Source organism: Adiantum capillus-veneris, chromosome 3 (assembly GCF_014529385.1).
Source record: "Adiantum capillus-veneris isolate H3 chromosome 3, ASM1452938v2, whole genome shotgun sequence".
Lineage (NCBI taxonomy): Eukaryota > Viridiplantae > Streptophyta > Polypodiopsida > Polypodiales > Pteridaceae > Adiantum > Adiantum capillus-veneris.
This window is the reverse complement of record NC_140933.1, coordinates 47,646,022-47,672,815: the sequence shown is the minus strand read 5'-3', so window position 1 is coordinate 47,672,815 and position 26,794 is coordinate 47,646,022. Positions and strand designations below refer to the sequence as shown.

General features: G+C 45.8%; 1 protein-coding gene across 3 annotated transcripts in view; it reads right to left on the bottom strand.

Moving 5' to 3' along the window:
- LOC147460871 (tropinone reductase homolog At5g06060-like) overlaps positions 1–25,931 on the bottom strand; it is a 63,690-nt gene extending 37,759 nt beyond the window's left edge. Inside the window, exon 1 of one of the 3 annotated variants that reach the window (XM_086508556.1) lies at positions 25,781–25,931. The gene's annotated coding sequence lies outside the window, so the exon portion shown is untranslated. Of the gene's footprint in view, positions 1–25,646; positions 25,671–25,780 lie in introns of those variants that run through there. The other 2 variants (XM_086508558.1, XM_086508557.1) reach the window with 2 other exon arrangements.
- Between the last annotated feature and the right edge of the window lie 863 nt (positions 25,932–26,794).

The window sequence follows — 26,794 nt, the reverse complement described above, 5'->3', positions numbered from 1 at the left end:
TTACCATTTGCAAAGCTTCCATCAGGATGGTTGCAGGAAGAGTATGCTGATTTCAACATTGATCATACGCCAGCTCATAATGTCCAGAAGGTAACAGAGGCGGCACGGTCTTCTCTCCCTAACGCAGCCTCGCCCACTGCACCGCCTGACCCAGTCAGAGAGGTCAACCTAGGCGGCCTTGACAACCATCAGCCCATCTTGTTAGCCACTTGGTTATGGGATCACCCCGCTCTACTCGACCTGGTAATCTCTTTCGTGCGCTCTTTCAAGGATGTGTTTGCCTGGTCTTACCACGATTTGGAAGGAATCCCAGCAGAGCTAGGAGTCCACACAATTCCTCTGGTTGAGGGGGCTAAGCCGGTCAAAGGACGGGCTTACAAACTGAATCCCAAGTATGCAGAAGCAGTCAAAATCGAGTTGGAAAAAATGTAAGAAGCAAGTATTATTGTACCAGTAGAGCACTCAGAATGGTTGTCCCCTATGGTTATTGCCCCAAAGAAGCAGTCCAACAAAATTCGAGTTTGCGTCAACTACTGGGCTCTGAATAAGGTCACAATCCCGGATGGATTTCCGACACCTTTCACTGAGAGAGTCCTCGAAGATGTCGCTGGCCATGTACTGTTTAGTTTTATGGACGGGTTCAGCGGCTACAATCAGTTAGGAATACATCCTGACGACCAAATCAAAACAACTTTTGTGACTCCCTGGGGTATTTTCATCTACACTAGTATGTCCCTACGATTTTTTAAAAATCCTATTTTAGCAGGAATTTGCAACGATCCTCCTTTTTCCACTCCCTAGACTGCGACATGCATAGCTGCTTGACGAGAGATTGTTTGGGGGAGAGACGAACAAGCCTGCCCTACAACCTACACACAGTTGCCTTGGAGCGTGTGCCCGGGAGAGAAGCCATGGTGGGTTGGGGGGAGCATGCATGCAGCAGCGGGCAGAGTTGATAGACAGGCGATGCAGTGCATAAGCAGACAGGAGAGCGAGAGTACTCTTTTTTTTATGTGCGCAAAGCGCAACAAATCGCAAACGTGGCTGCCTGTGCCAGTGGCTATGCCAACGCTGAAAAGTTAAATCACTATTGCGCACAGGTTCAAGCCATCATAATATAATTTTTGGATTGAAATCCCCAAAGGAGGGGAGGGGGAGAGAAGGCATCCACGAAGATTCCTTGCAATAAACAATAGAACCCACCAGTATGTACCACTAGAATGTCTTTTGGGCTTAAAAATGCACCGCCTTCTTTCAATCGCATAGTATATCTCATCTTTTGTCCTCTGCTTACTGATCACCTTCGCATATTCATGGACGACTTTTCCACCTTCTCGGGTGCTCAATGTTCGACCCCAGTAGAAAATCTAAAGGAGCATCTTGCTCAGCTATCTGCAATCTTCCTCAGGTGCAGAGAGGCACGTTTGAAGCTCAATCCGAACAAGTGTCATTTTTTGGTCACAGAGGGCACACTGTTGGGCCATGTGGTGTCTGCTCAAGGTTTAGCACCTGACCCAGAGAAGATAGTGGCCATCTTGAAGTTACCTCCTCCCATAAATCCCAAAGGTGTTCAGAGCTTTGTGGGCCACACCGGCTATCATCGCAGGTTTATACGTATGTATGCACAGGTGGCTCAACCATTGACCCGGCTCACCAGTGCTGCTGTTCCCTTCCAGTGGTCAACACCTGAGGCCGAAGCATTTGCATACCTCAAAAAACGCCTCACTGAAGCGCCTATTCTAGTTGCCCCGGATTGGGCCCTACCTTTTCATGTGCATACAGATGCCAGTCTGCTGGCTGTGGGTGCTGTGCTGACTCAGCCTAGCAAAGAGTTCAACTTGGATCGCCCTGTACATTATGCAAGTCGCCTGCTCACCAAAGCAGAGCGCAACTATAGCACCACAGAGAGGGAAGGTTTGGCTATAGTGTATGCTCTACAAAAATTTCGTCACTATTTGCTAGAGGTCCACTTCACAATTATTATTGATCATCATGCCTTGCGCTATCTGCTTAATAAGCCACAGGTCACAGGTCGAGTGTGGCGATGGATCCTCCTATTCCAAGAGTTTGATTTTGAAGTGGTACTCCGTCCTGGTAAGCATCATGTAATGGCTGACCACCTCTCTCGCATTCACACAGGTGAAGAAGCTACCGGGATTGCGGATGACTTTCCAGATAGCGGTCTTTTTAAAATCGATACAACACCGGAATGGTACGGGGAGGTCTTACATTTTCTATCTACTGGGCTGTACCCAAAGAAGGCATCTCCACTGCAGAAGAGGAGATTACTGTTGAAGTCCAGGCCTTTCACTCTGATTGGGGGCCAGCTCTACAAATCGGGACCAGATGGTGTTCTGAAGCGTTGTGTCTCGCCTTATGAGGTGGAGCATATTCTCGAGGATGCCCACAATGGTCCCACTGGTGGCCATTACCCTGGTCACATCACCACCCAAAAGATTCTACAGAGTGGTCTATGGTGGCCCTACGTTTTTAAGGATGCAATAGCATATTCTAAGGTTTGTGATGTGTGCCAGCGCTGTGGGCCGAAGCCAAGTAAGCAATCCAACCGTCCTATGTAGGTCTCAATGGCGTGGCTACCTTTTGAGAGATGGGGCTTGGACTTTGTGGGTCCAATATATCCCCCGGCTCAACCAGGTAATCGCAAATATTTGCTAGTGGCTACAGACTCTGCAACAAAGTGGGCGGAGGTACTAGCGACAGTAGATTGCACTGGCAATACAGTAGCCAAATTTTTATATGAAAATATTTTATGCAGATTTGGATGTCCCTTAGAGATCACCAGTGATAGGGGCAGTCATTTTGTCAATGACATGATCTCAGTTTTGCTGGCCAATTACAAGATTTTTCACCGCAAGTCGTGCTCTTATTACCCTAGAGCCAATGGGCAGGCCAAGAGCACCAACAAGGTTCTCATCGCCCTCCTGCGGAAAGCATGTCATCTCCATCCAGCATCGTGGGCTCAGGCTGTGCACGGTACTCTTTGGACATACCGCACATCTTTCAAAGCAACAACGAATCACACGCCTTTTCAACTCGCTTTCGGTTTGGAAGCCATAGCTCCATTTGAATTCAACTCCGGATCCCCTAGGGTGGGCAGTCTGCGTGCAAGTTGGGGCATGGAAGCTGCTTCTATATCCCATCTTACCTTATTGGATGAAAGCCGCCTTTTAGCTTCTCATGCTCTGCAAGCGGAGCAACTTTGTCGCAAAGCGTGGCATGATCGCCACCTCAGAAAGCCGAAAATAACGCAAGGCACACTGGTGCTACTCTATCAGGCAAAATATTTGAAAAAAGCAAAGAAGCTGGTTCCAGCTTGGCAAGGGCCCTTCGTGATGGAAGAGATTTTACCACAGGGGGCAGTCCAGTTAGTCACTCTAGAAGGTGTCCCACTGCCTCTGGTAAATGGCTCCAAAATCAAGTGCTATTACTCTGAGTAAGCAATCTGCAACATTTCGCCATATGTTGGTTCAAATATCCCATCTCTCTCATCCCAACTACCTTTCCACCACCAGAACGGGAGGTTCTCCCGTTCTGTTATGTCTCAATCTCTGCTAGGTTTGTAGAAGTTTCCATCTTTCAGTCTGAAGTATCATTTCCCACTCAGTCTCAGTAATTGGGTATTGTCTTCAACTTATTACAATTCAATCACTCTTTCTCTAATTGTTCTATCATCCGTGTTATCTGACATTTGCACTAAGGTATTTCCAGTTAAGCTCCTAGTCTCTTTGGTGATCTTTTCTTTAAGGTTACTACCTCCTCTCAAGGTCTGCCACATATAAGTAGCTTGTTAGTAAAGATTTGGTAAGTAAGTTCTTAGCCTTGGCCTTGATTGGCCTTCTTCGAAAATGGCTGAGCATTGTTCCCACTGTGGTCACAATGGGCAAAATTCAAGGACATGCTTGTATCAAGCAGCGGTAAACTCTTTGCTGTATGCCTCTCTGCAAGGTGTGCAAAGTGATGTATAGTATCCTCACCGGAGGGGCACAGCTCAAATTTTCGTCTTCAGCATTGGCTGCCAATCATCCCATTTGTCCAATTAGTCTCCCTCCCCTATCTCTTAAATTCGCCCTCCTCTCCTCTCTCCAAATTCGGCTCCCTTCCCTCCCAAATTCGCCCAGGCTGAATTAGCCCCTTCCAGAAATTCGCCCCTGCCTTCTCCTACCAATTAGAACCCCTCCCATATTTCCCAATTCGTCCCTCTCTCCCATCCCAATTCGACCCTGCCCATTTCGCCCCCTATGCCTCCCAAATTCGCCCTCTTGTCCTATCCGCCCTCCTAATTAGCCCTCTGCCTCCCAATATCCCCTTCCCTCCCAATTCGTCCCTTTTCATAGCTGCCGGCTGCAAGAATTTAGGCCTCCGAGATTCGCCCTCCTCTGCCTCGATTCGCCCCTGCCTATATTGGATTCGCCTCAGTCCCTTGTAAAATTCGCCCATCCTTCATAATTCGCCCCAGCTTATTTTGGATCCGCCCCAGCCCTATTCAATTCCCCCTACCCAGTTGCACTACTTTCGCCCCTACCCAGTTCCCCTCGCCCCTACCCTCTACCCTCCCACTCTCGCCCCTATCGTCTAACCCTCGCCCCTACCCTCTACCCTCCCACTCTCGCCCCTACCCTCTAACCCTCGCCCCTACCCTCTCAGCACCCCCTCGCCCCTACCCTCTACCCCTCGCCACTACCCTCTAACCCTCTCGCCCCTACCCTCTACCCCTCGCCCCTACCCGCTACCCACCCACTCTCGCCCCTGCCCCATTTTGAATTCGCCCCTACACAGCTCCCCTCCTCTGTCTATTGGATTCGCCCCTACCCAGAGCTTTGAATTCGCCCTACCCAATTCCTCTGCAGTCGCCCAAGCCCAAGAACATTCGCCATGCCACAAATTCGCCCAAGCTTATTAATTTCGCCCCTACCCTAACTTACTCACCTCAGCCCTAACTTCTTCGCCCGGCCCCACAATAAATCGCACCAGCTCCCCTTCTGTCCAGAGGCTGCCTAGCCAAATTCCAGATTGTTTCTATACTCCGCCTTGGTCTGCATCTGTCTGATCGTGGTGCTTTTCCATCACTTAGTCTACTCAACTGCTCACTGTTTGTGATCCACCAGACCTCACCATGGCAGGGGGTAGCAAGCAACAGGAGAAACAACCAGAAGGAAGTAGCAAGAGAAAGGTTGAGTTGAAGAAGAGGAAAGCTCAGGTTGCAGGATCAGAGAGCGAAGCAGAGGAAGTATCTACAAGCAACAGCCATGGCATAGATGACTTTACCTCCAGTGACCCAAGTGATGAGAGCTACAAAGCAGACTCAGCAGCATCTGATGATTCAGATGTAAATTTCGAGTCAGGTGCTTCCAATGATCAGGAGGAACATTCAAAAGTGGCTCAGAAGAAAGAAAAGCAGCCAATCATCACTCATGAAATCAAGAGGCCTACTTCTTCGAAAAATCGCACAGCATTCTCATTAAATTTTCATATACAGCAACCTCGACCATCTCTCAGTGAGGTGCTTTCGATTGCTCAGCTACGAACTCTGGGCCTCACAGCATTGGCTGATGCAGATTTACCTTATACGGTTCCAGCAGAGCTGATACATCAACTGTTGAAAGACTTTCCAAAGGTCCGGGGCCACAAGCTAATAGCTACAAGGCTTGGCCATGCCATGGGTATGACCAACTTTCCAGCTGTGAAGTCTACTACTCGCACTTTCTCTTTGCTGTCCAAGGATGCGACAATTCAAGCATGTCAAGAGCTATTGAGTTCGGATCACCCGGATTATGAGCGAAACAGACTGCTTCTCGCAATCTTCAGGTATTACTTTCTGGCTCGAGATGCCAAAGAAGACAAGGAAAAAACTGATCTTCTCACTACATTCTCCCACTGCGACGGGCTATACTGTTTAATCCACACTATCCCTTGTGGATTCCACCAGATTCTCTTCAGCTCTTTGCAGACTAGGGCTAAAAGATTTCGGGCCCAAGTGCAGTCTGTGCAGTTAAGTTTTAAATGTTTTGCCGCACCTCTCTTGGCATGGGTCATAAACATACCTATTAACATAAATGAAGTGGATGAGGAGCAGGGAACCTCGAAAGGGAAAAGGAAAACCGTGAGCATGCAGGTTGACCCCACACTCACCAAGAAAAAGAAGATCAAGGCAAAAGTGGTGAAGGATACAATGAAGTCTCTACTCTCCTTGCCAGTTTCTGAGAGCCAGCAGACTAGGGTACATCTTCAACGTCACGTCTACTTCTACCCCTGGTTCTGTTGTGCCGGCACCAGTGTCTACTGTCGCTCCTCAGGACAGGATGGTCACTTCACCCATACAGGATCCTCTTCCTTCTTCTCCCATCTTCACTCATACACCGGTCAACATATCTCTCGCTCCACCTACAACAACAATCTCTGAGGCACCTACTACACCAACTGTACCTACTTCTAGCTCGCCGGCTGTGCCACATGTGCGCCCTCCAGCATCACATGCATCTGAGGGATCTTCAGGTAGAACCGACTCCATTTCTCTGTTTCAGCTTTCACAGAAGTTACTTCAGGACTCCAGAGTTGCTATCGCCACCATCGAGCTAGGCACGGAGCAGCTAGCTGCAACCCACCAGCATCACTCCGCCACATATGCAGCTATGGAGAGATCTCTACGAGTTGCCGAGAGTGCCATCGCAGATCGAGATGCAACGATTTTTGCACTATAGCAAGCATTGAAGATAAAGTCAAGGATTATTGATGACCTAAAAGCACAGCTGCAGGGATTTCAAGAAATGCTTATGTATGGTAACACGCCTACCTAGGCTCCTGTGGGATATGGATGGACTGGGCCAAGGATACAAGTCCAGAATCCAGCAGGCTTTGTAGCACCAGCAGGTCCCTCTCAGCCCTCTCAGCAGTTCATAGGACACTACCCAGCAGGTCCCTCTCAGCCCTCTCGGCAGTTCATGGGACACTACCCATAGCCCCAGTTCCAGTACTTTACTCAGCAGGGATCACAGGTCAGGATGCCACACATGCAGAGCCAGAGTGTTCCTTCCTGTGACAGTGTTGCTCGTGCACACTGCCATGGTTGTGTTACTAGGCGTCCGAAATTCACTTTAGGACAGGTGCTTCCATCCGCTGTGCAACAGATGGCTGCTACAACCACAGGAAGCCAGGTTATGCAGAGCACAGTGCAGCAACCGCACCGTTACACAATCGATCTGATAGCTCCTCCCGATCCGGATACTTCTGGAGCAGCAGTGGCGACGACACTTTCCCTTGGGTGACAGAACTGTGCTCTTGCCCCACCTTTCATTGTACATATAGTTACTTTTGCAGTTTCATTCAGTTTTGGCTCATCGAGATGGTGACCAGTCTTGTGGCGGGCAACCTGTAGCAGGCTACAATGTCACTTTCACAGGACACAGTTACAGTTAGTACAGTTGGTCTGGGCTGTTCACACTGGACGGACACTCTGGACAGTGACACGTGGCAGGGATACGCATGGTGGCCTAGTGGACATGTGGCCAGTCACACTTAGCAAGCTGACATTTATGAGCCGTTGGTGGCTCTTTATGATTGTATCTATGAGTAGTAGCCGTTGGGTCATTATCATCATCTTTTATATATGGTCGGGTCATCGTCTAGGTAGAGAGTCTTACACAGAGCACTGCTTCACCATCCCTGCACATCGGAGCCTCGACACCCCATTTGTACCTGTGAGTGTTGGGCTGGAGCTGAGTGTGCTACCACGCCAGAGTCTGTACATGGTTCTTTTGAGCTAGTCGAGTCCACATGTTCTGGTCCACTGTTGTGTCTCTGTTGTTATCCATTGTTCCTGTGTTTCATTCTGTTTGAGAGAGTTTCCATTTGTTTGAGTGAGATTGTCACGCACATTGCACTGAGGGGCACCCACACTATAGAGAGCACGACACATTATCCGCGCTACAATGGCTAACGACGGACTTCCTACACCTACCCTCTACTTCTCGTAAATAGACGAGATACCAAAGAAGAATTACGAGTGTTCCCCTCCTGCACACAAAGTGTTCGTGTTTTTCCGAAGCCTTTCTTAGAGCCAGAACCCGTTCTAAACATAATTTCCGCTCTCGGAGTACCCGTCCCAGAACTTGCACCTGTTCGAGAGTTCCCTTTGAGGCGTAACCATGCCGAATTCACACGACAGAGGAGGTCAATCTAACGACGCCCTTACTCTTATCAAGGAGCAGATGGCCACACTTTCCACAAGTCTCGCATCACTTCACACTCACTTGGATGAGATGCAGACGCAAAACACTTCTCGAAGTCGTCCTGTTGTTTCTCGGACTACTAATGCAGCATCTTCAACACCTTCTTCCGAAGCTTCAGCGGACGAACCAAATGAATTAGATCCAACTGAAGAGGTAGACAATCGCGAACTTCAATTACTTTACAAAATTTTTAATGCTGCACTTAAGAAGAAGCTTGATGTTAAACTGCTGGAACCATACACTGGTCGCCGCGACAAGCGCGTGCTGAACCAATGGCTATTCAAAATGGAGGTCTACTTGTCCAACACGGACTTGGTCGAGAGTAAAAAAGTTGCACTTGCTAGTTCTCTGCTCAAAGATACAGCATTTCTTTGGTAGCAACGACGGGTTGCTGATGGTAAACACACACCTTCTTGGGATAAATTCCGGCGTGCTATTCGCAAGGCGTTCGAACCTACCAATGCGGATTTTCATGTCCGGTCCTCTCTTCGCTGCCTGAGCCAGTCAGGTTCCTTGGCCGCGTACACCACAAAGTTCCAAAGGCTAACTCTGGAGATAGAGACCCTTAGTCCCTCTGATAGACTTCACAGCTTTATCGACGGACTCGAACCCAACCTGAAGGACAATGTGCACAAATACAACCTTACCACCTTGGATGCTGCAATTGCCTATGTGGAGTGTCTTGGCGATAATCGGCGCCCTACACGGAATTTTCTCCCTGGTGACAGATCTTCAAACAGTGCTCGCTTTTCACAGCGCGATTGCAGAGACAGCTATAGCCAAAGTCAGCAACATCAGTCTCAGTTCAGACAACAAGCAACGCAATCTTATTCAACTTCAAGGTTCTATTCAATCTCAAAGTAGATCTTCTTCAAATGTTCCTTCACTTAATCGTAGTAAAGGACGTGATTTTTCTCAAGATCAGCATTCCAGTACTCAGCAAGGCTCTTCGTCAAATGGATCTTCGACTTCAAAGAAGGAAGGATTATGTACAATTTGCGATGGTGACCATAGATGGTATCAATGTCCAAAGAACCAAATCCCTCTAATTTGAAAGAAATTCCAACGCAAATACATCATCGAATGCTAAACAACCAGATTCTGCTAAGGATAAAGGAAAATCTGTGGTCCATACGATTCGTGTCTCAGAGGATACGACTATTCTTATGAAGCATGCTCAGTGCAATTCTTCAATTTTGGAGCCTCTCTCAAAGCAAGTTTTGAGCCTTCTTGGAACTATCAATGGTCGTTCCATCAATATTTTGGTGGACAGCGGATGCTCGAATAATTTCGTCAACACTCAGGTAATTCAACAGCTTGGTTTGCCAACTCAGAAGACATCTCACTTATATGATGTGGTATTAGCAGATGGATCAATTTTGACTTGTGATCAGACAGTTCAACGGTTGCAGTTTGAGATTCAAACTTATGCAGATCAATTGGATTTCGAAGTCATGTATTTATCTTATTGCGACATGATTCTTGGTCAGCATTGGTTATTCCAATAAGATCAAGCAATTAGCTTTCGAGGACATACTATCAATTTGTTCAAAGATGGACGTGAATTGACTTTACACATGCTTTCTCATGTGGAAACAGTGATTCAAGCCTCACGTGTACTAGTCGAGCGACATGATACAGTGGATTATGAAGAGAATATAATCTCTGATGCAGATGCAGAAATTCTAATTGATGAATTTTTGAATTCATTAACTTCACCTGAATCAATTGCTGAAGACAAAGATGATTTCAAGCAAGAAGTTTTTCCAAGTGATACTTCGTTACCAGACAAAGATAAGGAGCTAGTTGCAGATTCTGAGTCTGAAGACGACTATGCTTTCTTTGATTCTTTGTTGGATGATGATATGCCAATTGCAAGCCATGAAGTGACAGTTCCTGGAGATGATTCTGAAGAATTTTTGGATTCATTATTGGAAGATGATTACAGTCTCAAGCCAAAATCCTCTCCAGTGATTACTAAAGTTGAAGTTACCCCATCTGAAGAGTACCTTGAGAAGATTTCCTCTTTCCCAAATATTTCGCAATTACTGGAAGATTTTGAACCAGAAGTCTTACATCGCATGAAGGATTTTGAAAATCAATCTCTTGTTGCAATCAACCTGATTATGTCAGATTCCTCTAAAAAGTCTTTGAATAATGCAATGACATGGGATTTAGCAGTCAAAGCAAAAAAGTTTCGCAAGAAGCAAAGGTTCAAGATGCAAATTTCTACGCAAAGGCTTTTTGACAAGTTGCTTTAGTTTTACCAAGCAAGGCTTATGAGACACCTTGCTTTATTTTTGAATGCTTTTGATTGGCAGCTTTTGGGGCTCTGTTTTTAGCACCCCTTGTAAACTTATAAATTAGTGGGCAGGGCTCCAACTCTGCAGAGCATCTGGACGCAAAGACTGAGAGTGAGAACGCTCCCACTCCCTTGTACTTTGAGCACAGATTTAATACAAAAAGAATTACCCAAAGGGGCGCCAGTCTTTGGGGCCAATATCTCTCGGCACGGAACTCCCCCGGGCCATGTCGAATCATTGTGAACTGTGAACTATTTTAAAGTGAATCTCTGTTGTGTCGCGGTAGAATCTTGACTTGGAGTGTCCAAGTTTGTTATTCTTTGGACACTTATTGCGAGAGATTTTGGGACTCTGCGGACTCCATACAGAGATCCGAGGCTACTGATTGGAACAAAAGTCAAATTCTATTCAAGAATTAATGGGGTCATGCAAAACATGGTTTCTCGATACATTTCGGAAATTTGATATACCCCACTTATGAGATTCTGACTCAAAAAACCTGACATACCTCCAACAATGAAGTAGAAAGAAAAAGAGTTTTTAAGAAAAGAAGGATAAGGATACACGAGCCTGGCTCATTCTTCGAGAGAGGGCCAATTATATCAGAGAGGGGAAGTGTTTTGGTTGCTGGGAACATGGACAAATCTCCGCAAAGTGCCCCAAAAAGGCACAACAAGAACAAACTGAAGGCAGGCCAAAGAGTTCGAGAGCAACAGAGGAACGTGGCAGAAAAGGCAAGATGAAAGCAAGACTAGTACCAGATTGCATGGGTACTGACCCAAGCCTGATTGATGAAAGTACAAAATTTTGCCGAGCTTGGGGCAAAGTGAAAGATGAAGAAGCCCTTATTTTCTTCAATGGAGGAGCCAAGGCCAACTTCATTTCACCTTAATTGGCGGGACGGCTCGAGATTACACCCGACAAGATGGGACCACCAACAAAGGCAGTTCTAGTGGCACCCGGACAGGACATAGCCATTACACCTGTCATTGGCAAACTTCGGTTGCATTGTCAGGGGTATTTAGGGCACGATGACATTTACATAATTCCCTTGGAAGGTTGTGACATCCTCCTAGGAGTCCCTTGGTACCATAAGAACAACGCCATGGTCGATTATCGGGCAAAGAAAGTAACTTTGACGAACCAAAAGGCTCGAAAACTTGTACTTGAAGTAAACTGAAGGGCGAGTCTGACCCTATTGTATCGGCTTTGGCCATTTCCAAATTAATGAAACCCAGTCTCTTTGTTTACTCAATCTACTTGAAAGAGTTAAATGATGAACGCAGAACGAACATGTCTGAACTTGATAGAGAACGCCAAGATTTTCTCCACTCTCATGCCAATTGCTTCTCTAAGGGCCTGCCAAGCGAGTTGCCCCCATCTCGTCCTGAGGATCACACCATTGATCTGATTCTTGGAAGCACACCACCGAACCAACCACCATACCGTGTTAGCCGAGCCCAAAATAAAGAGATTATGAACCAAGTGAAAGACCTTTTGAAAAGGGTCTTATCCAGCCGAGTACTTCACCCTACTGCTCTCCGGTATTAAAGAAAGACGGATCTTGGAGAATGTGCATTGATTACAAAGCTCTCAATAAAATCAAGAACAAATTTCCGATTCCACTGATCAATGATATTCTTGACCGACTTCAGGGATCCTCTTGTTTCAACAGGATTGATTTGAAAAGCGGATATCATCGGATCCGAATCACGCCGGGGAGATGTCTATAAGACAGCTTTCCGGACGAGCTTCAATTTGTATGAATTTTTGGTGATGCCTTTTGGCCTTACCAATGCTCCAGCGACTTTCAACTGAATGATGGATAGGATTTTCAGAGAGTATAGATCATTTGTCGGCTTTCTTTGATGACATTATAGTCTTCTCCAAGGATGAAACAGAACATAGACACCATCTGCTACATGTCTTTCACACATTGCGAGATCACAAGTTAGTTATCAATGCCAAAAAGAGTGAATTTTTCTTGCCGAAGATACACTTCTTGAAACACATCGTTTCAGCAGAAGTACAGATGGACCCGGCCAAGATCGAGACTATGCGTGATTGGCCCGATTTGAAGAATATTCATGAAGTTAGAAGCTTCTTGGGCTTGTGTTCTTATTACCGGCGGTTCATTTGAAAGTTTGCAGAGGTAGCTTTCTCTTTGCACATTCTGACATCTCGTGGGGACCCACAGAGGTGACTGCCTTTCAAACACTGAAAGAGAAATTGACTACCGGACCAGTATTGACTTTGCCGGATTTACAAAAGTCATTTGAAGTATATTGTGATGCTTGTGGTCGTAGTCTGAGAGCAGTCTTAATGCAAGAAGACCATGTGATTGCCTATGAAAGCCGATTGTTTTCAAGGCCAGAATTGACAGCACAGATCTATGAGAAGGAGCTTTTGGCACTGATCCATGCTCTTACTCAGTGGCGACATTACCTACTTGGAGCCGATTTCACAGTATTCACTGATCATCAGAGCTTACGCTACTTCTTGTCACAAAAGCAGCTTCTTGTCACAGAAGCAGCTTTCGGAAAAGCAGATTCGTGGACTAACATCTTGTCACAGTTTCACTTCCAGATTGTCCATGTTCCGAGACAGAAGACTTGGTGGCAGATGCTTTGTCTCGGAAGCCGCTAGTCTTGGCTATTTCCGTGATTCATAAGAGAAGCTTCGAGGACATGGTTGATCAGTACGCCACAGATCCGGACTTTTCGGATGTATTCACTCGATTACAGAATGGAGAGGTAGTAGCGGGATATTCCATACAGAATGGCTACTTGATGAAGAAAACGATGTGTGTTACACAGCCGTTGAGGAAAAAAGTTTTGATTGAGTGCCATTGTCCACCTTTTACGAGTCACTGCAGCATCGACACCACCTTGAAAGGTGTGGAGCGTTACTTCTTTTGGGCGAGACTCAAGAAGGATGTGGACGACTTTGTACGCATTTGTTTAGTATGCCAAAAGGTCAAGTTTGACAGGCATAAGGCACAGGGATTGTTACAACCTTTACCCATTCCCACCCGCCCCTGGGAAAGTATTGCTATGGATTTCATTTTTGATCTCCCGAAGACACAGAGTGGGCATGATGGCATTTGGACTGTCATCGACAGATTTAGCAAGCAAGCTCACTTCATCCCAATGAAGAAAACAATCAAGCCGGATCAATTAGCGAGACTTCATTGCATAGATTTTCAGATTACATGGTATGCCTGAGACAATAGTCTCCGACAAAGATCTCCAATTCACGAGTTTGTTTTGGAGGGCTATTTGGAAGAACATTGGCACACGGTTGCAGTTCTCGTCATCATTCCACCCGCAAACAGATGAGCAATCTGAGATTGCAAATTCAGTTGTACTAGATTTATTGGAGTCTTACATTTCTTATCAGAAGACTCAATGGGAAAAAAATTTGCCCTTGGTGGAATTTTCCTACAATAACACGATCCACTCTTCAACGGGGAAGGCGCCATTTGAGATCATTGAAGGTGCTCCAAAGATTCCCGTTCCCTTCCTTAGCACAAAAGATAAAATATTTGAAGCCGACCGGTACACGAGGGACACTGCATTTGCCAAGGTCCGGTAGGCTTTAGCGAACGACACAAGAAGGCAACAGATCGACACCGTCATGATTTGAAATTAAAGGAAGACGATTGGATGCTCTTTCGTTTTGAGAAGGCACGCCTAAGAAAGAAAAAGGAAAAGGAGCGGCTTTTTCCAAAGCTTAGCATGAGGTATTATGGCCCTTTCCATATAAAATAAAAGATAAATGATGTCTCCTTTAGACTAAAGCTGCCCGATACTTAAAAGATTCACAATGCTTTTCATGTGAGTCTATTGAAGCCTTTAGACGATGTACCCGAAGATGGGAGCCTTTTGAGCAACCCAAAGTGGAGGAAAGCAAGGAGATACTCGTTCTAGAACAGATATTGGCACACAAGGACAGAAAGATAAAAGGTAAAGTGATTAGGCGGTTCTTGGTTAAGTCAAAAACTATCCTGTATTGGATGCGAAGTGGATGGAGGAGGAGGACCTAGAAGATACTCCTCAGATTTTGGAACTTTACCTTAACTTGTATAGGTTATCCACAAATAACTTGGCTAGTTCTGGAGTCTTAATCGTTGATTTGGTTGGAATAAACTTTACATAGTTTAGTCAAACGGTCTACGACCACCCATACCGAGTCATGACCTCGTACAGTGGTTGGTAAACCTACAATAAAATCCATAGAAATACTGAAGCATTCGGTTTAGCATAGTCTACTCCGATAGAACCCGACTTCAGCGAGGGTGAATCTAGTGAGCCGGTTTGCATAAGAGGGGAGTCACTCCACTCCTTTGTCAACGGATTACCCCAATTTTGAATAGAGTCACTGATTACCCCTTTGGGTTTCTAGGATACTAAAGGGCTGAGTAGTATTCTGTTGTATGACTATAACTAGAATTCCCGAAAACGAAAACGATTGATTTATACTTGACTTGTTTAGAGTGTAGAATTGAAAGACGAAATGACTGCAGCATTTCAGTCTCATAAATCTCTATAGACATGATTGCAATAAGGATTAGTTAATCGGGCATTCGTGAGGTCCGGAATGGATCTAGATGCGATTACTAAATACGTTGCCGATTGGTAATGGTCTGAGATTTGGAATGAATTTGTATGTGATTTTTCAAGTGATGTCTTGTGATGTACGATGATGTGATTGTCGTCTTGTACAAGTGCTAGAATGTGTCGTTTCTAGCGTGTCACTATTAACGGTCAGTGTCTACTAAGACAGTTTATGGCCTCTGTCTGTTTTGCAGGCGTAATCGAGGGCGATTACAATTCTTTCAAGAGGGGGGTATGTCACAAACTGGTGACGTGGTAGGCCCCCGGACACACACCCTGGGCAAAAAATTCCACGTGGCAACAGGCCCAAAAAACGCGCCGAAAAACACGCTGACAGGCTGACATGGCAGTGCCGTACAGATCTCCGCAAAACGCGCTGAGTTGCTGACGTGGCAGGACATACGGATTTTCAAAAATTACGTTGGCTGAATATGGCAACTTTTGGGTTACAGTTGCTTTTGAGTTTGAGAAGCTTTTGATTAAAAGAATGTGGGACTTTGCTTTGGGCATCCCTTGTAAGAACAAATAAGCCTCAGGGGCTCACTTCTCTGGGCATCTGGACGCAAAGATTGAGAGTGAGCACCTGCGGGCTCTTATACTTTGCACACATATTAATATACAAAGAAATACCGAAAGGGGCGCCGGGCTTTGGGGCCAATACCTCTGGGCACAAAACTACGCCGGGCCGTGTCGTCTTTTGTGAACTATTTTAGAGTGAATCTTTGTTGTGTCACGGTGGAATCTAGACTTGGGGTGTCCAAGTTTGTTACAGATAGTATTAAAAGGGCTCAAGATAGAGCAAAGGCATATATTGATTTGCATAGAAGGCCTCTTACCTTTGAGGAAGGGGAGCAAGTTTATTTAAAAGTGCATGAAAAGTCTGAAACCATAGAACGGGACCATGTCCAAAATTATCACCAAGGTATTGTGGACCTTACACAATACTAAAGAAAGTCAGAGACGTGGCTTACAAACTCCAATTACTAGAGACAAGTGGCACACATCCAGTATTCCACGTCAGAACACTCAAGAAGAAACTGGGTCAATCTGATAATCATTCAAGATGATAAGATAGTAGAATTCATAAGTACTCAAATCTCTTCCACATGAGCCAGAGAAAATACTAGACACTAGAGAAAAAAGAACTAGGAATACAATTTATAAAGAGTGTTTAGTTAAGTGGAAGAATCGTACTCGAGAAAGTTCTAACATGGGAGCGAATAAGCACTCTCAAGAAAAGGTTTCCTAGCTTTAGGATTATTCCTTCCAATCAAATCTTTGAGGACGAATTTTCTTCTTAAAGAGGAAGGAATGTGAAGTATCCTATAGCTAGGGCACACGCACCATACACGGCTAGGTGTCACGGGGACGTGGCAACTGTTAACTATGTCACGAGGATGTGGCGACTGCTAACTTTAGTTGTTGGTTTCTTTCCAAGGGGTTTTGTTTTATTTTTGAGACCCTCTTCTTGAAGTAGCAAACGGTCGGACATTGCATGGCCAATGTGAACGGTAGTTTCACCCGCAGATGGGTAGTGGTCGGCACTGGAATTCGTATAGTAAGAGGATGTCTAGGCTCAGAGCAAGATCATATAGGTCCCCCCGTCGCACTTAGCAAGTTGGTAAATACTAGGAAGTGAACTCAATAAAGGCCTAAAGTCAAGGTGTGACTGCCAACAGAAAGTAGCCGACAATTGGGCCACATTGCACTTTTGGATGCGGTCCCAATGAGGATAGATGGTCAGATGACCACAAAGAGCCCAACGGAATCATTTCCTAAAATTTAGGGAACTGCTATTTTGGGCATTACCTCCGGTATTGACTAGGGGAACATTTTACAACTCTGCCGCGAAGTCAACTGGGCGACCAGTTGGGAGATTTTTAAGCGGCGAACCCGAAACGGGAAAATGCTTGTAAATGCGCCAAGTGGCACATTTCTGTGCACTTGCATCACCAAGGAAAAGTTGGCGCTGAATTTTAAGCTGAGAGGAGCCTCGTTTACTCTCTGTCACAGGTTAAGAGCTATGGAGTGCTTCCTTTCCCCCTTATATACAGTGCGGTGCCAAGAGTGATGCCCTGCACGCTACGCATTGCTCTCTCTCTCTCCCCTACGAGCAGTATGTTATGCCCCACTAGTGGGCTTTTCATTTGACCAATGTACAGTTATGTGGGTTCATGCACGATTGCCGAGGCAAGAGCCTCTTGCACACGTACTGGATTAGCTAGCAGCTAATCCCCCGCAGATACAGGTGAATTCGGAGAGGTTTCACGTCAGAAATCTCGTCCGATTCAAAGGGCAAGTAGCCCTACAGGTGCAGGAGCTCGAGGTCTTGCTATAGATGCGACCGGCACGCGAAACGGAGCCCAAAACAGGGAATTACAGCCTGCTGTGTATTTTTACAGGTTTAGGGTTTCGGCCCTAAACGGCCCCTAATACCCCCAGGAAGTTCGGGGACGCGAGGGGACCGCTGTACGGGTGAACTAGCGCATTTTCGGGGCAGAAAACAGAAAATTCAGCGTGCTGCAGATTCTCGCCAGGTTTTGCAAAGTGTCCGTATGCATCGGGAAAGTCACCTATTGCGTGGGGATACTGACTGTGAAGCGTCCTAGTACAGTTATGTTGCCGAAATCGGGCGAGAACGGGTCCTAGATTGTGCGGGGCAGCTTGTAGGAGATCATAGGTTTTATTCCCTCTATTAAAGAATAAAGAAATACCGAAAGGGGCGCCAATTTTGGGGCCTACCGGTTGTCGGCGTCTACTCGGAGCATTCTAGCTCCCGAGCCGTGTGTGTACTTAGGTGTTAATCCCCGTTACAGGTTACCTTTGCAAAGTACTCTGTGTGTGTCTAAAGTAAAGAATTTCGGGTGAAACCCAACGCCTACCGCCCCACGGGCCGGTTTCATGGTTCCGTTGCCGGGACATCAATCACTTTTTCCTCAAAGAGTGAGCCTCGGTTGTTTTGGGTAAAGACACAGAGTGCAGGAAAGTGGGATTACACTATGGCCGACAAGGGGAAGGGCATTATGGAAGAGGGTTCCTCTTCAAAGGACAGGCAGGAGATCCCTATGGTTTTCGAGATTGGCGAGAGCTCACGGCCACGTCAGTCTGCACCTCCTGTCAATGTGAATGTCCCTCCAGTAGTACAGGGCTTTACGACTGGGAACTCGAGGATGATGCGTTCAAGACTCGGTTAGTTGCCGCGGTGAATGTCTTTTCGCAGCTGGTGCAAAATCCAAGGTTTATGGAGTTCTTGCACGCGGCACCAGTGCAACAGCAAAATAGGCAACCTACGCCGCGTACGGAGCTTGTTGATGCTCAAGCCGAGGTACTTCATGCGGCCCAGAAGGAAAGGGAACACTCGCGTGTTGCGGAGTCAGGGGCTCCAAAACAGGTTCCTCTTGTGCTTGAACAAGTGGCTAGAACGCCTATTCCACAAGTTATGCCAGTTCAGCCCGCCACCTTTCAGAGCCAGCATGTTGTCTTGAATGGATAGGGAACTGGATACCAGGCTATGCACTTAGTTTTTCCACCACCCACGGTACATCCTGGGTATTTCGGGGGTGGATCAATGTTCCAAAGTATGGCTTGTTATGCGCCTGGAAGTCAGCCGTACATGCCAGGAACAGTGTTTGGGGGTATGCAAGGCATCATGCCAAACCCCATGTATGGTAGTATCGGCATGCAGCAAGGTTTTCACTGCAACCAGGGCCAATTTGGGGTGCCACAGAGTCATTTTGGCATGGCTGGTTTTTCTAGACAGCAGCCAGATATCGCACCTCTAACGCAAAATGTGAATGGCCAAGATGTGCCGATCATGCCTACTATAGTGCCCATGTTGCAGACCATTCCGTATGACAACTTGGGGGCACTAGAGAAGCCGAAGGCTTACAAAGAAGGTGGTGCAGCTGTAAAGTTCAATCCTTCAGTGGTTTCGAGGATAAGACAAAGGCTCTTACCTTCCTCCAGCAATTTGATACAGCTTATGCGGGAGGGAATTTTACAGAGGCCTCGAAGGTCAGGAAAGCTGCCACTTTCTTAAAGGACAATGCACTTACATGGTGGACGACATTGTTAATGCAAGGACAGGCACCCGCCACTTGGGTTTACTTCAAGCAAATGTTTGCATCTGCTTGGCTATCAAATGAATTTGAAGCCGACATCATGACAGATTGGCACCAACTTACTTTAGCTTCGTGCAAGAGCTTGCTGGAGTACAAAAGGAGGTTTTGTAAAGCGTTACTCTCAATGACCTCCTACAGATTTGTGCCATTGACAGAGCAGATAGAGAAGTATTGTTGTGGGTTGCCTAAAGGGCTTCGCGATTACTGTACAAAGAACAGAGTGGCTACCCTCACTCAACTTATGGAAGTTGCGAACACTGGTCTTGCCTTGTTGAAAGGAGAGGACAGTGGATTTCCCAGTAGCGACAAAGGAGGGCAGCAAAAGAAAAATTCAACGAAGAAGCCCTTTGTGAAAACGGCTCCTGATGCGTCACAGGGGTCAGAAAAAGCCACCAAAGACAAGGATTCAGCCGGGACTTCTGGAGCGCAGGCAAAGAAACAGAAAAGGAAGCCTTTTGTGCGCAAGTCGCTCGAGAAAAAGAAGGTCCTAATGGCTGAGAACAAATGCTTTATATGCGAGCAGCCTGGTCACTTTTCTATCAATTGTCCACAAAGGAAAAGACCAGCTGACTCAGAGGATAAAGAAGACCAGAAAGGCAAGAAGCCTAAACCCATGGCAGGTTTAGTGCCAGACATGGTGGGTGACAGGCCCAGCACAAATGCCAATGAGTTATGCAGGGCATGGGGTAAAGTTAGGGATCAGACGGCACTCGTCTTCTTTGATCCAGGTGCCAAAGCCAACCTTATCTCACAAGAGTTAGCTCTGAAGCTGGGCATCAGAGCTGAAGAGATTGGGTACACAGCAGAGGCAGGGTTGGCATGTCCTCGCTACTCAGAGTGTGTTACTCCCATCATTGGAAAACTGCGTCTGCATATCCAGTCATATGTGGACACAGAAGAGTTCTACATCATGCCGCTGGAAGGTTGTGACGCCTTGTTGGGGATCACGTGGATGTTCCGAGTGCATGGAGTCTTGGATGCCTACAACAAAAAGATCATTGTACAGCATAGGGGCAAAACTCACATCTTGGATGTAAAGCTTAGAGGAGAGTCAGTCCCTATTGTATCTGCTTCTGCTATCACTTCTGTAATAAAGAATCATCTTTCTCTGTACTTGATTTTTGCATGTGATGTCTCAGATAGTGATCAGTCAAATTTATCTGTGTTAGATAAAGAAAGGTCAGCATTTTTACAAAAGTTTAGTGACTGTTTTTCTGATTCATTACCGTCGCAATTGCCGCAAGAGAGACCTAAGGACCATCGGATAGATTTGGTGCCAAGGTGTAGCCCACCAAATAGACCTCCTTGCAGGGTTAGTGCGATGCAACAGAAAGAGATTATGGGCCAGGTTGAGGAGTTATTAGAGAAGGGGATGATTCAGCCTATTTCTTCACCCTTTTGCTCCCCAGTGCTCCTAGTGCAGAAGAAGGATGGCTCATGGCGCATGTGTATTGATTACCGTGCGTTGAATAAAATTACCATCAAGAATAGGTTTCCTATTACAAGAATTGATGATATTCTCGATCGTTTAGAGGGTGCTGCAATTTTCAGCAGGATAGACCTTAAGAGTGGGTACCATCAGATTCGTATAAGGCCAGCGCCTCTTCACGCTTTGCAAAAGAAAGAGGTCACTTTCAGAGGACCCAAAAAGAGATTTCAACTTTTAGTCTCTTAAAGAAAAAGTTGACTTCAGATCCAATTATTGTCTTGCCAGATCTCAAGAAGTCATTTGTGGTCCAGTGTGACGCGTGTGGCAGTAGCATCGGAGCAATGCTAATGCAAGATGGACGGGTAGTAGCTTATGAAAGCCGAATTTTGCAAGGGCCAGAGAGGACTATGCAAGTCTATGAGAAAGAGCTCTTGGCCGTGATTCATGCGCTTTCTAGCTGGAAGCACTACCTCTTAGGTGTTGTCCAAACAGATCATCAGACCTTGCGATACTTCAAAGTTATCGAAGAATCTTGTGGCTGATGCGTTATCAAGAAAGCCACAAATTTCAGCTGTGTCAATTCCTTATCATCATGAGTTAGATGACATGAAGGAACAGTATACTGCTGATGAAGATTTTGCAAGGATCTTTGAACAGTTACAAGAGGGGCAACATCACGAACACTACCTCCTCAGAGATGGTTTTATGATTATGCATGGCAGACTTTGTGTCAATAGGCCACTGCGACATAAGGTCATGGAAGAGAGTCATGTCCCATCGTATGCAGGGCATCGTGGCATTGATGCAACAATTAAAGCGGTAGAGACATTCTTCTATTGGCCTACGTTGAGGAGAGATGTAGATGCCTTTGTGAGAGCATGCATAGTTTGCCAAAAGGTCAAGTTTGACAAGCAAAAGGCACTAGGGTTGTTACAACCACTGCCGATTCCGGATAAGCCATGGGAAAGCATTGCCATGGACTTTATCTTTGATCTTCCAAGAACGCCAACAGGGAATGATGGTATATGGACCATTATCTGCAGGTTCAGCAAGCAGACCCATTTTATCCCTGTCAAGAAGAAGATAAAATCTGATCAGATGGCACGCTTGTTCATGTACAATGTGTTTAAGTACCATGGTATGCCACAATCGATTATCAGTGATCGCGATCCTCGCATGACCAGTTTGTTCTAGAGAGGATTGTTTGAGAACATGGGCACTACGCTCAAGTTCTCGTCTTCGTTTCATCCACAAACTGATGGACATTCAGAAGGGGCTAATTCTACTGTCTTAGATCTGCTGAAATGCTATGTGTCAGATAATAAGGGCAAGTGGGAACAATATTTGCCTATGCTTGAGTATGCGTACAATAATACGGTGCATTCGCCTACTGGCAAAGCACCTTTTGAGATTGTTGAAGGTGGCAAAAAGGTTCCTCCCATTCTGCATACAAAGGACAAGATCTTTGAGGCAGATCGATATGTTGAGGACATGGATGAGATGTATAAGAAGATTAAAGTTGCCTTGGAGAAGACTCAGGCAAAGCAGAAAAGGGCTGCTGAGCGTCACCGTCGTGAATTGCTATTATCACCTGGTGATTGGGTTCTGTTAAGGTTCGAAAAGGCAAGGTTAAAGAAGATGAAGGGCAAAGAACGGCTGTTTCCTAAGCTCAGCATGCGTTACTATGGGCCTTTTCAAGTGCTTGATAAGATCAACGATGTGGCTTACCGGCTAAAATTGCCTAATGCGTGGAAGATTCAAAATGCGTTTCACGTGAGTCTTCTAAGACCCTTCGTGGGTGATGTGCCAGTAGATATGCCAGATGAAGATCAGCCAGAAGTTGAGGAACTTGATGAGATCCTGGTACCTGAGCAAGTTTTGGCACATAAGGACAAAAAAGTTAAAGGACAAGTTGCAAGACGCTATTTGGTGAAGTTCAAGAACTATCCGCCTATGGATGCAAAGTGGATGGAAGAGCATGAACTGCCAGAGTCACCAAAGGTATTGCAGCTTTACCTTGAAGCCTTTGGGTTACAGCCTACTTATGCCCCAACCCAACGAGTACAAAGGAGGGGTAATGATAGAGCTAGTACATCAAATGTACATATGAATTCAATGTAATAGATGAAATGACAAAAGTATAAAGGCCTCATTAAGTCATTTGTATCTATATGTTATGACCTTTCTTGCGGATACATGAATGATAAAAGAGTGTTAATAGCACAAGATCATCAGTGGCGTGTATTTATGGTATGCAATCGAGGACGTTTGTAAATTCAAGAGGGGGATATGTCACGGGGACGTGGCAACTGTTAACTATGTCACAAGGACGTGGCAACTCCTTAGTTGTTGGTTTCTTTTCAAGGGGTTTTGTTTTATTTTTGAGACCCTCTTCTTGAAGTAGCAAACGGTCGGACACTACATGGCCAATGTGAACGGTAGTTTCACCCGCAGATGGGTAGTGGTCGGCACTGGAATTCGTATGGTAAGAGGATGTCTAGGCTCACAGCAAGATCATATAGGTCCCCCCGTCGCACTTAGCAAGTTGGGGATACTAGGAAGTGAACTCAATAAAGGCCTAAAGTCAAGGTGTGACTGCCAACAGAAAGTATCCGACAATTGGGCCACATTGCACTTTTGAATGCGGTCCCAATGAGGATAGATGGTCAGATGACCACGGGGAGCCCAACGAAATCATTTCCTAAAATTTAGGGAACTGCTATTTTGGGCCGTCAAAAGTGTTCGCGTCATTACCTCCGATATGACTAGGGGAACATTTTACAACTATGCCACGAAGTCAACTGGGCAACCAGTTGGGAGATTTTTAAGCGGCGAACCCGAAACGGGAAAATGCTTGTAAATGCACCAAGTGGCACATTTCTGTGCACTTGCCTCACCAAGGAAAAGTTTGCGCTGAATTTTAAGCTGAGAGGAGCCTCATTTACTCTCTGTCACAGGTTAAGAGCTATGGAGTGCTTCCTTTCCCCCTTATGTACAGTGCGGTGCCAGGAGTGATGCCCTGCACTGCTCTCTCTCCCCCCTACGCGCAGTATGTTATGCCCCACTAGTGGGCTTTTCATTTGACCAATGTACAGCTATGTGGGTTCATGCACGATTGCCGAGGCAAGAGCCTCTTGCACACGTACTGGATTAGCTAGCGGCTAATCCCCCGCAGGTACAGGTGAATTCGGAGAGGTTTCACGTCAGAAATCTCGTCCGATTCAAAGGGCAAGTAGCCCTACAGGTGCGGGAGCTCGAGATCTTGCTACAGATGCGACTGGCACGCGAAACGGAGCCCAAAACAGGGAATTACAGCCTGCTGTGTATTTTTGCAGGTTTAGGGTTTCGGCCCTAAACGGCCCCTAATACCCCAGGAGGTTCGGGGACGCGAGGGGACCGCGTATGGGTGAACTGGCGCATTTTCGGGGTAGAAAACAGAGAATTCAGCGTGCTGCAGATTCTCGCCAGGTTTTGCAAAGTGTCCGTATGCGTCGGGAAAGTCACCCATTGCGTGGGGATACTGACTGTGAAGCACCCTCGTACAATTATGTTGTCGAAATCGGGCCTAGATTGTGCGGGGCAGCGTGTAGAAGATCACAGGTTTTATTCCCTCTGTTAAAGAATAAAGAAATACCGAAAGGGGCACCAATTTTGGGGCCTACAGGTTGTCGACGTCTGCTCGGAGCATTCTAGCTCCCGAGCCGTGTGTGTACTTGGGTGTTAATCCCCGTTACACGTTACCTTTGCAAAGTACTCTATGTGTGTCTAAAGTAAAGAATTTCGGGTGAAAGCCAACCCCTACCGCCCCACGGGCCGGTTTCACTAGGGGTTGAGACCGTGGGAATCGACTCTACACTCAGGGATAAAGGTTAAGGAGGCCAGGTGTCAAGAAAAAAGAGGATTTTACCCATGCAAAGTGCGGTGGCTCACAAGAGGTCTCGAGAAGGGTGTGAGGCGGCGCCGAGGGGGGGGGGGGGGGGGTTGTTGTTTTTCTTGTAGCAAGCCTTGCGTTGCCAGAGCCTAGCTACACGAGCTATTACATGTTTTGGTGAGAAGCTTCCTTCTGTCCCTTTTATTTCCAGGCGTAGAGGTTCTCTCTCTCTCTCTCTCTCTCTCTCTCTCTCTCTCTCTCTCTCTCTCTCTCTCTCTCTCTCTCTATATATATATATATATATATATATATATATATATACATATATATACATATATATATATATATATACATATATATATATATATATATATATACATATATATATATATATATATATATATTATTTTTTATTTTATTTTTTTATATTTATATGTATATATATATAGATGTGTGTGTGTGTGTGTGTGTGTGTGTGTGTGTGTGTGTGTGGTTCCACAGCTACCTATAAACAAATCTTGCACATGCTTTTGACTGTGTGTGTGTGTGTGTGTGTGTGTGTGCACACGCATGTGTATGTGCATGTCCATGTGTGTGTTTGTTTCAAATGTCTGATGACCTGAACTATAGGAAGAAGGCTAACTTATCTCTGCCAAGTGACTCGTTAGGGCCCTCAATGGCATCCTCGAACAAAAGGATCCTCGTGCAAACAGAGTTCCAACCAAACACTGTTGCACCTAACACTTGCAAATGCCACTACATTTATTGCACAGTTTCCAAGCTAAAAACTGTTTGACAAACACAAACCCGCCACCAACAGCCCATTGACCTAGAACAAAATTGCTTCAAACTTATGTCAAGTTCCATAAACCAACATCAGCTCTTGTTCATGTTTCAATGAGAAAGAACAGCGGGATGTGTCCAGCAGGATCACCTAGTTTCTGTACCTCATACCATTATTCTTCAGGGGTTAGCAGAGTTATGATGTAACGATGTACAGCAGCATGCACGCAAAACATGGAAAAGCAAACAAATGGGATTATCACAACAAGCAACATACACTGAAATCGGCGATTGTTACAGCCAGAAACTATAGTTGAGCGAGCGTCTCTCTCTCTCTCTCTCTCTCTCTCTCTCTCTCTCTCTCTCTCTGTGCGCGCGCGCGCGCACAGACACGAGCGATGAGGAACTTACTTGCGGGGTGAGGATTGTTCTCTACATGCTCAATCCTTCAAGCGCAGCTAATAAGTTGATATCCTTTTGCCCAAATACATATTGGTCACATGCAGCGCATGGCTTCCTTGTTTATGGTACATTCGTCTACTTCTTTCCAGCTGACGCGGGCGGCGGACCATACAATTTCCTCCTGTACTCTACATTCACAATTGTAAAAGAAACTCTCATTTAATGATAAGTCACACGTGCTTTCGAGGAAATTTAACTCATGTTCAAAAAAAAAATGCTAAAGTCATGAGGGACAATTCAAAAGGTGCAATTTGGTTGGTTCATGTCACTTCAAAGAACTTTTACGTGCATCCAGCTCTCGAAGTTGCCTCGGCTCTCTCTTTTACAAGCATGAGCACGTTGGGAAAGACCCATAGATCTCACTGCCCTGTGTCAAACTCTACATCGCAGATCGTACGTGCCCTTGATCCAATCCACCCACACTTGTATTAGTTGTACCAGATATGCCAAAAAAATGTTTGAAAAGTGTCTCAACTTACAACCGTGCCACTTGGAAATTCAATAATGTATGTTAGTAATAGCAAGGAGAAAAAGGAAATATTCCACCTGCAATGTGGGAAAAATAGTGTACACATGTGAAAAGAACAGCTCAAAGTTTCTTTTATAAATAGAATATAAAGGAAGTAGGTGGAACAAGCGAATTTGAGGAGCTTAATTAAGAAGAATCTTGGTAGCTGGGCAAAATAGCGTAAACATGTGAAAAGATTCTTATGAAAAACGACACTAAAGACTTGATGCCATGACAGTGCCATAATGGACAATGCCAAACGATGCTCGAATGTTGGGCAATGGAAAGGGATTGAGATACATGACAAGTCACTCGCCCCTCGGTGGTCCAACTTGAAACTTGGGGGCATAACGGGCGAGCTAGTTTGAAAATGCAATAGAGCAACAAAGACTCTGGAATGGGGGGAGAAGAGAAGATACTTTCACAGCTCTATATCTCATTGGTCCCCTTGGCTA